General features: G+C 45.3%; 1 long non-coding RNA gene across 1 annotated transcript in view; it reads left to right on the top strand.

Annotated features, from left to right (window-relative positions):
- The window catches only part of LOC142765556 (uncharacterized), a 33,655-nt gene that overhangs the window by 3,226 nt on the left and 18,368 nt on the right, over window positions 1–12,061 (top strand). The window contains exons 2-4 of the long non-coding RNA XR_012884312.1: window positions 812–954; window positions 1,031–1,098; window positions 2,607–2,693. This is a non-coding gene — a long non-coding RNA (uncharacterized LOC142765556). The remainder of the gene's footprint in view (window positions 1–811; window positions 955–1,030; window positions 1,099–2,606; window positions 2,694–12,061) is intronic.

The raw sequence follows: 12,061 nt of genomic DNA, 5'->3' as shown, positions 1-12,061 counted from the left end.
TAACGTGCATTAGAATATTTTAAAATTATCGGCTTAATATGTTGTGGCTTTCATATCTCGTTTCATAGTGGAGTTTCTCTGGAATGCCTGTCTCAATCCCACCTGTTACTGCATGGCCGAATTCATAAATTTGTAAGATGCATATTATCTAGACGTTTCACGAGCCGCAACATTAATTTGACTCCAGCGTTTTCTGTTTTTATTTGTTTTAGCCCCAAGTGTGCCGTTGATATAGGCAACTCTATACCGGGTAACATATTTCCAGCTTATAAAATACTCTGGCTTAGCTGGTAATAACAAAATAACATATACATTTCACCACCTATGGAAGTGGCGTCGTGTGCATGCACTGGCAACAAAGCAGTGAAGGTCAATCAGTGTACTATGCCACCGGTGTTGCAAGCCGATTTGGCACGTTGGATGAGCCAGAACATGAGGAGTTTTCCCACTGCTTTGTTTCCGAGCTATCGCCACCCCATTGTTAAAAGTTGTAGGTATGCCTTTTCTTCCGGCAGTGTTCAACGAGCTTCGTATTTGAACGCATGACGTCATGCCACACGTTCATCCACACATTGGTCATATTTTGATCAAATCGCATTTTCCATTCTGATCAGATTAGGTACCAGAGTCAACTTCACGAAACATCACAGAAGTATCTCTGGCTATAAACTACCAGCGATTGTTTCGGCGCGTTCATGTCGTAATTTGATTGTGTCGTTAGCATGACACAATTCCATGCCACGATGTCGTTTATTGTGCATGAGATAACGAAAAGGAAAGCGGTTGGAAAACTACACCAACCTTTTTTCAGTTTCTAGGCACTCCACATCCAATTTGGACAACCAACATAACAGAAGAGAAAATCGGAAATCCTAGGTGTGAGGTGGACGTACTACTAACAAAAAGCAAAACTCACCTGACATACCAACACTTGTGCTATGAAAAGGGAAAAAAGTACGGTGATATACAAATATATCATTTCTGTGTGGAAGTTGAATTTGCTTTACTATGAACTGGTTTATTTTCGCAGGAAAAGTGCCAAAATAACGGGAATATTTGATGAATCAAGAAGAAATCGTTTATTCATTCACGTGAAAGGTAACACAACTTCATTTATTTACTTATTACGTTTTCTAAAAATCAAAAGACAAACGACAAACGGCCGAAATCTCAAGTTCGCAGCACTTTTGGGGCAAGGCACTCGCCCATACAAAGTGTCATGTCGCCTGTTTATCCAGACAGCTTGTGGCCGGGTAATGAAAAGTAAAGGTACAAGAAATTTCCGCCGTACACTTATTGCGGCAAAGACAGTCGGCAGCTGTCGAGTGTTCTGATTAGCGGTAAGGTGAGTCGGAAGTTATATTTAAGGCATGAAAAATGCTCGTCATATTGTTAGTGGTTGCATTCGTTCAAGATTACACTCAAATGTTCTCGATACGTGCTCTTACTCGGACAAGGTAATACAGTTATGGTCATTCGATTTGTCTTTTCGGCTGTGTAAGGCAATCGATACCTATGTAATGCTCTGGTAAGGTTGATTGATATGTAGGATTTGACGTCTTGAAAACAACATACGATTATGAGAGACGCCGTAGTAGAGAGCTGAGAAAATTATGACTACGTGGGGTTCTTTAACGTGCCACTAAATATAAGCACACGGGCCTCAATAACTTGTGCCTCCACAAAAAATTACGACCGCCGCAGCCGGGATTCAAACCCGCGACCTGCAGGTCAGCAGCCGAGTGTCTTAACGACTAGACCATTGTGGTGGGTTGTCTTTAATGTTGGCAAAACTCCATGATCTTTCGCAGAAAACTGGACGAATATGCTCTACAAAATGAGGTCACGTGCCGAGCAGCTCCTAACATAGCATAGCCACTAGTTATATAGTATAGCAGAGGGTTCTGGGAGAGAAGTGCGGGTGACCGGAAGGCACAAGAGGAGGAGAGAGGGCAAGGCATATGCCCGGCTTTGCACGGTAAAGGAAGAGAGGAGGGCGAGTGAGAGCGAACAGGTTTGATGCCAAGCTCTTTCCTCAGTCTTTGCACCCCTAAAGTGGAATTACCCCACAATTTTGTGCGTGTGTTAGTTTTATGTCCATTTTGTTACATTGTGGACTGAATTTGTGAAGAAGCTGTATAATATACGGTGGCTGCGTAGAGGCTGCCTGACGATTATTGCACTGTTTAAAGAAGGCACGCGAAATGGTAAAGAAACCAACGTGAACAAATAATTGTCTTTTTTCTGCTGTATCAGAGTGTTCTCCGCCATGTTTCGACCAACGTTCTCAATTTTAAATATTTAGCCGAAGGCGCGATATGAGAGATATTCACATGAGTGGCTCGCGTGGAGTACCATATTTCTAGTTTCAATCATTGTGGAGAGCCATATTTATGCCCTGATTTTTTTAGCGAAGCCCTCTGTATATGTGTAGCGGCTGGTTTTCTCGGATGCATGACTTCTTGGTTTCTTTTCTAGTTGTGCAATGCAAAGCATGCTGACTCGTCTGCCATGTCCTATAGATTTATGTATATGACATGGTAGACATAACAATATCGCTTTCTATTCTAGATAACTAGACATAATTATATCGCCTTCTATTCTAGATCTCAATTACACAATTTGCGAAGACATGGTGTATTTGAATTGGATACACAAGTGTGCTGTTTTCATGGTCACAATGCCGTGTCCTGGTGAGTTACGTAGTTCCCATTTCTACACTGTGCCTCTCTGCTGAGCTTTCGCTCATAACAAACCAGTAATTCTCAGTAAAGTGAGGCTCCGCGGTCAACACCGCATTGCCTCAAATACACACACACACACACACACACACACACACACACACACATATATATATATATATATATATATATATATATATATATATATATATATATATATATATATATATATATATATATATATATATATATATATATATATATATATATATATATATATATATATATAACTGCCTCCGAGAAGTAAGCCAGGAGAAAATTGGTGACAAAGATTGATAGCTGGAGACCATGCTTTTTTCTGACTGACTCGTACGTGTACACTCTCCTTTCTTGTTTGTTTTTGGTTTTTTTCTTCCCTTTTTCTTCCTTTTTTCCTTTTTTCTTTTTTCCACATGCACATACAAAGTGTTTACGTTCGCCTACCACTTAATGACCATTGAAGGGAAACGGACGAAGATTAAAGGTAAAGAACCGACCGACCCATTAACGGGAAACCCTTCCTTTACGCACGCCGCACGCCGACCGACCCATTACGGGGAAGCCCTTTCTTTACGCACGCCGTCACGGACCCTCCCGGCACCGCGGCGACAATCTTGGGTGGCCCGACTCACGTCGAGAACTGAACAGCACGTGATAAGGACCGTATGTGGACGTACACGGACAGTTGGTTGCGTTCTCAGTGTTGACAGTGGTTTTTCCTCTTTTGTACTTTCTTTCTTCTCTTTATTTTTCTTTTTCGTCTTTTTCTCCCCATTTTTTGTTTTCTTGTTTTCTTTTTCCTTTTTTTAGTTCCCTCTCACTCTCGCAAACATCTTTCAAGGTGAGAGGGACGAGGCAGCAACGAAGTTTGGAAGTTCATGTCAGTATAGCTCATCCCCTGATGAAGGGAGGACCCATCCCGAAACTGTCGGGAAATAAATATATTTATCCTTGTTGACAACGCTCCCGTTGTGCCATATCCCATACGTTCATAAAGACTAACTGGCCCATTGAATTATTACTCCCACTGACCTGAACCATGGCTGCCAGTACATCATCAACGGAGCGTTTGTCGCGGCGATATCCAAATTACCCTACGAAGTGTGCCGTCATCGGGGACTCAATCATGCGGTACGTCCACACGCACTTCAGCCCGAACGACTCGTCGACACCGTGCTTCATCTCCTGTGGTGGTGCTATGTTTTCGGACATTCCGGCGCTACTTGAGTACCTACCTTACCGGGTGGACACGCTGTTTCTGCATGTGGGCACGACGGACATCCTGAAGACGAGCTCTTCAAGATCACTGGATTCGTTGAGGGAGGCGTTGAAGCGAATGAGGCAGATGCGCCCCAACATCAAGACACTGCATTTTAGTCTGCCACTACCTCGCGCACCCAATCGCTGACGGCGGGACTCGAACTGGCGATCAATGAATTGGTTTAATATGGAGGTACAGCGATTCAGCCGAGAGGCCCGCCGTCTCTGCCACTTCAGGTTGTTGGGAGCAGGCGTCTATTACGTCGAACATGGTTTCTCAACACTCCCGCTGCGCCGCTTCCTGGCTGCTGACGGCTTACATGCCAGCTTCGAGGGAGTCGCACTGCTGGCACAGCACACGAGGGAGCAGCTGCGATGGACGTCGGCGGCATGGAGATCGGCGGCAATCGCTTGCACGGACAACTCCAGTGCCAAGCCCCCTCAACAACAAGGAGCCGAGCGACACACAGAGCCATCCAGGGCACCAGCAGTGACGATGTCGCCACTACCACCAGCGAGGCCAGCGAGCCAGCGAGTCCCAACAGTGAGTCAGATATCGGCGGCAACGGCTTGAACGGCAAACTCCAGTGCCAAACCCACTCAACAACAGGGAGCCGAGGGACACAAAGAGCCATCCAGGGTCCCAGCAGTGACGACGTCGCCACTCCCACCAGCGAGGCCTTACAACACCAGGCGGACAAATGCGGTGAAGACCAAGGCGGCGGCTTCCAAACGACACGGAGAAACAAAAGGTACGGGCAGTCTTAAACACGCATGGTCCCACTCATTTCTATCGATTAGGAAAATCATTAAAAAGCGGGTGCAATATGAAAAACACGCGGAACAACTAACCAAATATCTATCTCACGAAATTGCACCTAAGGGCCTCCGCCTAGCCTGCAACCTCTCAATGTCTACACTAAGTGAAGCAGAAAGAGGGAACAGGGAAAAAATATTACTAGAAGCGTCCTTGAACTGACTCGAGTCATTGCGGACCATAGTGAGCGTAAGGCCGCCGAATACAGTGTCACGGAGGCCATGCAAAAATTGGTATCTAATCTTGAAGAGCATGAGGCAAGAGAACTGGAAAGATATGAACTAAAGAAGAGAGGCGAAATTTCAGTAGTAAAAGATAGAAAATTCAAGCGGGACTGCAGTAGCTCCACTGCTCTGCAACAGGAAAATAGGAATGAGGCCGTACAAGAACGCCAGGGACCACCCGTACCACAACCTAACTTTGAGGAGAAAAATGGGAACTCGAAACCACATTGCAATCCTAATCAAAACATCCTTACTCTCCAATATAACGCTGACACTCCCGTGCCATGTGATAGCCTAGAGCAGCCGAAAACTTATAAGAAAAATGTCCTCAATCTGTCAAACACAACACTCACATCCGCTCAGCTTCAACTTTTGTCGAGAGGCTTGACCTTTTGTCCATCATCCGGTAGATTCAATGAATTTGAACTGTACCAAGACCTCGATAACTTTGCGCGTGATCTCCGCCTCCGTGAATACTTTTCATTATCGCAAGGACTGTACGGACGAGAATAGAGTGATTGGTGGCGACAAATCATGGTTTCCGGGTGAGCAGAGGGACGAACACCTCGATATGTATATATCAGCAGTTCAAAAAGATATCATCAGAGCGTATGAAAAAAATCGGCCATTTCAAAACAAGTCAGAACGAAGGGCACTCGACGAACTACGAAAGAACACTGGCATTACTATCGAACCAGCTGATAAAGGGGGCTGCATAGTCATTCTAAACACGTCGGACTACTTAAAGGAAGGGGAACGACAGCTATCAGACACAAAATTCTATGAAGAACTTCCAAGGGACCCGACTCCCGAATTTGAAAGGGAGATAAAAGTAACCCTAAACAATCTCCGCCAGGACGAGAAAATTACCGGCAAAATGTTAAAAGCAATCTTACTGGCCCATTCTGTTCCCGGTTGATTCTATTTGCTCCCCAAAATACACAAGGCAGGTAATCCGGGACGTCCGATAGTATCCAGTAACAGCACATCAACAGAAAATATATCAGAATTCATCAATTCCTTAATAAAAAACATCCCCCCAAATTTTCCTTATTACCTAAAGGACACAAACCACTTCATCTGCGAAACTTCAAGTCTCGACATCCCAGGCGGCAGTTTTCTGGTGACCATGGACGTCTGCTCACTGTACACCAACATACCCCACCATGACGGAATAGCGGCTATGGTTTCTGAATATGTAAAATCTGACTCACCAACTAGTGTAAGTGGCGCGGTACTGTTTACACTTCTTGAACTTGTACTAAATTATAACCGTTTTGAGTTCAATGGCAAGCATTTCCTTCAGGTCAGTGGCACTGCAATGGGCACGAAAATGGCCCCAAACTTCGCGAGCACATTTATGGCTTCACTTGAAATCCCATTCATTGAGGGACGCACCTTGAAACCTTTCTACTACAGAAGATACTTAGACGATATTTTTATGAAATGGAATTATGATGAGGGAAGTCTTTTCCGCTTCATAGAGGATTTTGACAAGTGCCACCCGTCAATAAAATTCACACACAAAATTTGCAAAACTAGCATTAACTTTTTGGACGTCACTGTCACGGTCGAAAATGACCGCTTGTCAACAAACCTTTACAAAAAGACTACAGACCGTCAAATGTACCTACATTTCAACAGCAGCCACCAAAAGCATTGCAAAACGGGTATTCCATATTCTCAGGCATACTAGTACCGAAGAATATGCACCGATATGCGGGAATTTGACAGACACGCGGAACACCTAAAGCATTCCTTATTGAAACAAAATTATCCGGTTGACATTATTGACGATACCATACTACGTGCTCGCAACGTGAACAGGAATGATATAATTAAGGGACCCAACAGAGTATCTAAAACGACTTCCCAAACGAACCTTGTACTAACTTACTCCTCATCAGCGCCACAAATCAACAACATACTTTCCCGCCATTTCAACATAATCAGGCAAAGCAAACGACTAACTTCTATTTTCGCGAAGCCACCTCACGTGGTGCACCGCCAGGATAAAAATCTGAAGGACATTCTTGTCAGAGCAAAGAAAAACACCTCCAAATTTCAGTCAGGGTGCCATCCCTGCGGAAAAGCTCGATGCAAGGTATGCCCGCAGATGGTCACAACACGTGAATCCAAAGCCAACTTCTCGGATTTCAAATTCTGCATAACTGAAAGCCTTAATTGTAACTCCAGTAACGTAATATACATGCTACATTGCAACATTTGCGGACAAGAATATATCGGCCAAACAGACACGCCGTTTCGGCTGCGGTTCAATATTCACCGGTACCACGCCACTTCACTGCCGAAGCTACCTTTATTTAGACATCTGCGCCTGCCAAACCACAGTTTTGAAAATATCAGCGTAACTCTTTTGCAGTCCGGTTTCTCAAACAGACGCGAGCGCGAACAGCGTGAGGCATATTTTATTTTCAAATTTCAAACATTAGTAGCCGGCATCAACGAGGACCCCGGAAAACTCAACTGCCTCCGAGAAGTAAGCCAGGAGGAAATTGATGACAAAGATTGATAGGTGGAGACCATACTTTTTTCTGACTGACTCGTACGTGTACACTGTCCTTTCTTGTTTTTAGTTTTTTTGTTCCAGTTTTTTTCTGCCTTTTTTTCTTCCTTTTTTCTTTTTTTTCTTTTTTCCACATGCACATACAAAGTGTTTACGTTCGCCTACCACTTGATGACCACCGAAGGGAAACGGACGAAGATATAAGGTAAAGAACCGAGACGACCCATTAACGGGAAACCCTTCCTTTACGCACGCCGCACGCCGACCGACCCATTACGGGGAAACCCTTTCTTTACGCACGCCGTCACGGACCCTCCCGGCACCGCGGGGACAATCTTGGGTGGCCCGACTCACGTCGAGAACTGAACAGCACGTGATAAGAACCGTATGTGGACGTACACGGACAGTTGGTTTCGTTCTCAGTGTTGACAGTGGTTCTTCCTCTTTTTTACTTTCTTTATTTTCTTTCTTTTCTTATTCGTCTTTTCTCCCACTTTTTTGTTTTCTTGTTTTCTTTTTCCTTTTTTAGTTCCCTCTCACTCTCGCAAACATCTTTCAAGGCGAGAGGGACGCGGCAGCAACGATCGAAGTTTGGAAGTTCATGTCAGTATAACTCATCCCCTGATGAAGGGAGGACCCCTCCCGAAACTGTTGGGAAATAAATATATTTATCCTTGTTGACAACGCTCCCGTTGTGCCATGTTATCCCATACACACACACACACACACACACACACACACACACACACACACACACACACACACACACACACACACACACACACACACACACACACACACACACACACACACACACACACACACACACACACACACACATATATATATATATATATATATATATATATATATATATATATATATATATATATATATATATATAATAATGAGATATAACAGACAGTAATGCCAAGGAATGTACAGGGGAAGTTATTAACATTAATGGAATGTAAATAAGAAGAAAGAAAAGTGGATGAAAAAATTACCAACTGTAAGCAGGAATCGAACCTACGACCTTCGAATTACGCGTTCGATGTTTAGAGCATCGAACGCGTAATTCGAAGGTCGTAGGTTCGATTCCTGCTTACAGTTGGTAATTTTTTTTCATCCACTTTTCTTTCTTCTTATTTACATTCCATTAATGTTAATAACTTCCCCTGTACATTCCTTGGCATTACTGTCTGTTATATCTCATTATTATTGTGTTAAAAACACGGAAAAACGAGCCCTTAGGTATACACTTCTTTCCCTTATATATATATATATATATATATATATATATATATATATATATATATATATATATATATATATATATATATATATATATATATATATATATATATATATATATATTGTCGCGACGTCAAGAGAGAGGTCGTACTTGAAGACGCTGAGAAAACAGCAGCGGGTCGGTCTTTTTGTTAACCGCGTGAAAAAGAGTTCCTCATCTTTCTCGTTGTTGCGTTCTGCATAAAAGCGTGCAGATGCGCGTATGCGCTGTCGCCTTCGTCTTTTTCGCGGGACGCACGTGACATTTGCCTCCCTCCAAAAATGGCATCGTCCCGATGCGCAGCCAAGGCACTCTACTTATAAAAACGCACATATGCACCGGCACGCACAGGACAAACGAGAGTTAGCTGGACGAGTAGGGTTTCATCCGGATGACATGCACGATTTCGGGTGAGCAGTTTCGGCGACTGGAACTGCAATCGCCGTCGGGAATAACTTCGTAGTTGATGTCGTTCAATCGTCGGGTGACTCGATATGGGCCAAAGTGTCGTCGTAATGGCTTTTCTGAAAGTCCGCGTCGACGTATTGGGATCCAGACCCATACTTTGTCGCCTGGTTTGTAGGTTACCAATTTATGTCGTAGGTCGTACCGTTTCGCATCTTTGTGTTGCTGGTGACAAATACGCACGCGGGCTAGCTGTCGGGCTTCTTTGACACGCTGACCAAATTCTTCGGCGTCAGCGTGAGTGTCGTCACACTCGTGCGGCAGCATAGCGTCCAACGTTGTAGTGACTTCGCGCCCGTGTATTAAACTAAACGGCGTCATTCAGGTAATTTCCTGCCAGGCAGTAATATAGGCGAAGGTCACATAAGGCAAGATTTCGTCCCAGTTCTTGTGTTCTGTGTCGACATACATGCAGAGCATGTCTTCGAGGGTCTTATTAAGCCGCTCTGTTAGTCCGTTCGTTTGTGGGTGGTACGCCGTTGTTCTCCGGTGAGCTGTACCACTGAGCCTGAGAACCGACTCCAAAAGTTCTGCCACGAACGCAGTTCCTCTATCCGTGATGAGAACTGTTGGAGTACCATGCCGAAGGACGACGTTTTCTATGAAGAAATGAGCCGCTTCTGCTGCTGTGGCCCTCGGCATGGCTTTAGTTTCTGCGTAGCGAGACAAGTAATCAGTGGCGACAATGATCCATCTGTTCCCTGTGGTAGAAGTTGGGAATGGGCCCAGGAAATCCATTCCGATTTGGGCGAATGGCTTTGCTGGTACTTGAACGAAATGTAATAAGCCTGCCGGCCTGCCGGGTGGTGCTTTGCGTCTTTGACAGTCGGCACATGTTTGGACGTGATGTTTCACAGCAGCAGCAGGTAGGTTAGGCCAGTAGTAACTGTTTTGCAGAAGGGACAATGTTCGAGTGTAACCGAGATGACCAGAGGTGACTTCATCATGGCAGGCTTCCAGAATTTCTTTTCGCAGTGATGCAGGGACGACGAGCAAGTATGGGCTGCCGGTGGGAGAAAAGTTTTTCTTGTATAGGACGTCGTTCCTTACACAAAAGGATGGCACTCCTCTCGCAAAAATTCGCGGCACGTCTTCCCGTCGTCCTTCTAAGAAATCGATAAGCGAAAGCAGGTCAGGGTCACGGCGCTGCTCTTGTGAGATAGTGGCCGCGTTGATGACTCCTAAGAATGCGGCGTCCATAGACTCGTCATGAATAGCGGCAGGCTCAACGGGTGACCGCGAGAGACAGTCTGCGTCGGTGTGCTTCTTCCCTGATTTATAAATAATGGTCATATCAAACTCCTGAAGCCGAAGGCTCCAGCGTGCTAAACGGCCGGATGGGTCTTTCAAGTTAGTGAGCCAGCAAAGCGAGTGGTGATCACTGACGACCTTGAATGAGTGGCCGTACAGATACGGTCAAAATTTGAGAACCGCCCAAACCACGGCGAGGCATTCTTTCTCGGTAGTCGAGTAGTTCTCTTCCGTGCGAGAGAGAGCTCTGCTGGCATAAGCTATCACTTTCTCGGAGTTATCTTGCCATTGTATCAGTACGGCGCCCAGGCCTACATTGCTTGCGTCGGTGTCAAGTGCTGTTGGCGCTTCCTGGTCAAAGTGCGCCAGAACCGGAGGTGTTTGGAGGCGTTGGCGTAATTCGTTGAACGCTGTTTGTTCCTTTTCGCTCCAAAGAAAGGGGACATCCTCTCGTGTGAGCCGCGTCAGAGGCGCTGCAATAGACGACAAATTGGGCGATGAATCGTCGGTCATAGGCGCAGAGGCCTAAGAAGCGCCTCACTGCTCTTTTGTCATGTGGTGCGAGAAACTTTGCGACTGCGTCGATTTTGCCCGGGTCACGTCGAACATCTTCGTGGCTGACCACGTGGCCTAAGAAGCAAAGTTTGTTGAAACCGAAATGGCACTTTTCTGGCTTTAAAGTCAGGCCAGCCGAACGTATAGCTTGTAGAACTGCGAATAATCGACTTAGGTGTTCCTCGAATGTAGCTGAGAAGACGACAACGTCGTCTAGATAAACCAAGCATGTCTGCCACTTAAGTCCTGATAGCACAGTGTCCATTAAACGCTGAAAAGTGGCTGGCGCTGAGCATAACCTGAATAGAAGCACTTTAAATTCATAAAGACCGTCGGGCGTCACGAAAGCAGTTTTCTCACGGTCTCTCTCGTCGACCTCTATTTGCCAATAGCCACTTCGCAGGTCCATCGATGAGAAATAGCGTGCATGCCGCAGCCGATCAAGAGAGTCATCTATACGTGGCAGTGGGTAGACGTCTTTCTTCGTTACTTGGTTTAACTTGCGGTAATCTATACAGAAACGCAAGCTGCCATCTTTCTTTTTAACCAATACCACGGGGGATATGCCCAGGGACTCTTGGAAGGCTGTATTACGTCATCTTGGAGCATCTTCTGAACTTGCTTTTGGATCTCCTCACGTTCTTTCGGAGCCACACGGTATGGGTTTTGACGAATCGGTCTCGTATTTTCTTCAATGATGATTCGGTGCCGGGTCAGTGGTGTTTGCTTGACTTTCGACGTGCACGAAAAACAATTTTTGAACTGGTGTATCAGCTCTAGTAGGCGCTGTTTTTCCGAGGCTGACAGGGTTGAGCAAATGTTGACAGACAAAGGTGTCGAGGCTGGGATGGTCGCCTCGTCCGGTTGCAAAGCGAAGCAATCTCTGGCTTGGTCCACGTCGTCATAGTAGGCAATCGCGGTGCCCTTCTGGATGTGACGACGCTCGTT

This window comes from Rhipicephalus microplus, chromosome 6 (genome assembly GCF_043290135.1).
Source record: "Rhipicephalus microplus isolate Deutch F79 chromosome 6, USDA_Rmic, whole genome shotgun sequence".
NCBI lineage: Eukaryota > Metazoa > Arthropoda > Arachnida > Ixodida > Ixodidae > Rhipicephalus > Rhipicephalus microplus.
The sequence above is the reverse complement of the archived record's forward strand: the minus strand, read 5'-3'. Positions and strand labels throughout refer to the sequence as shown.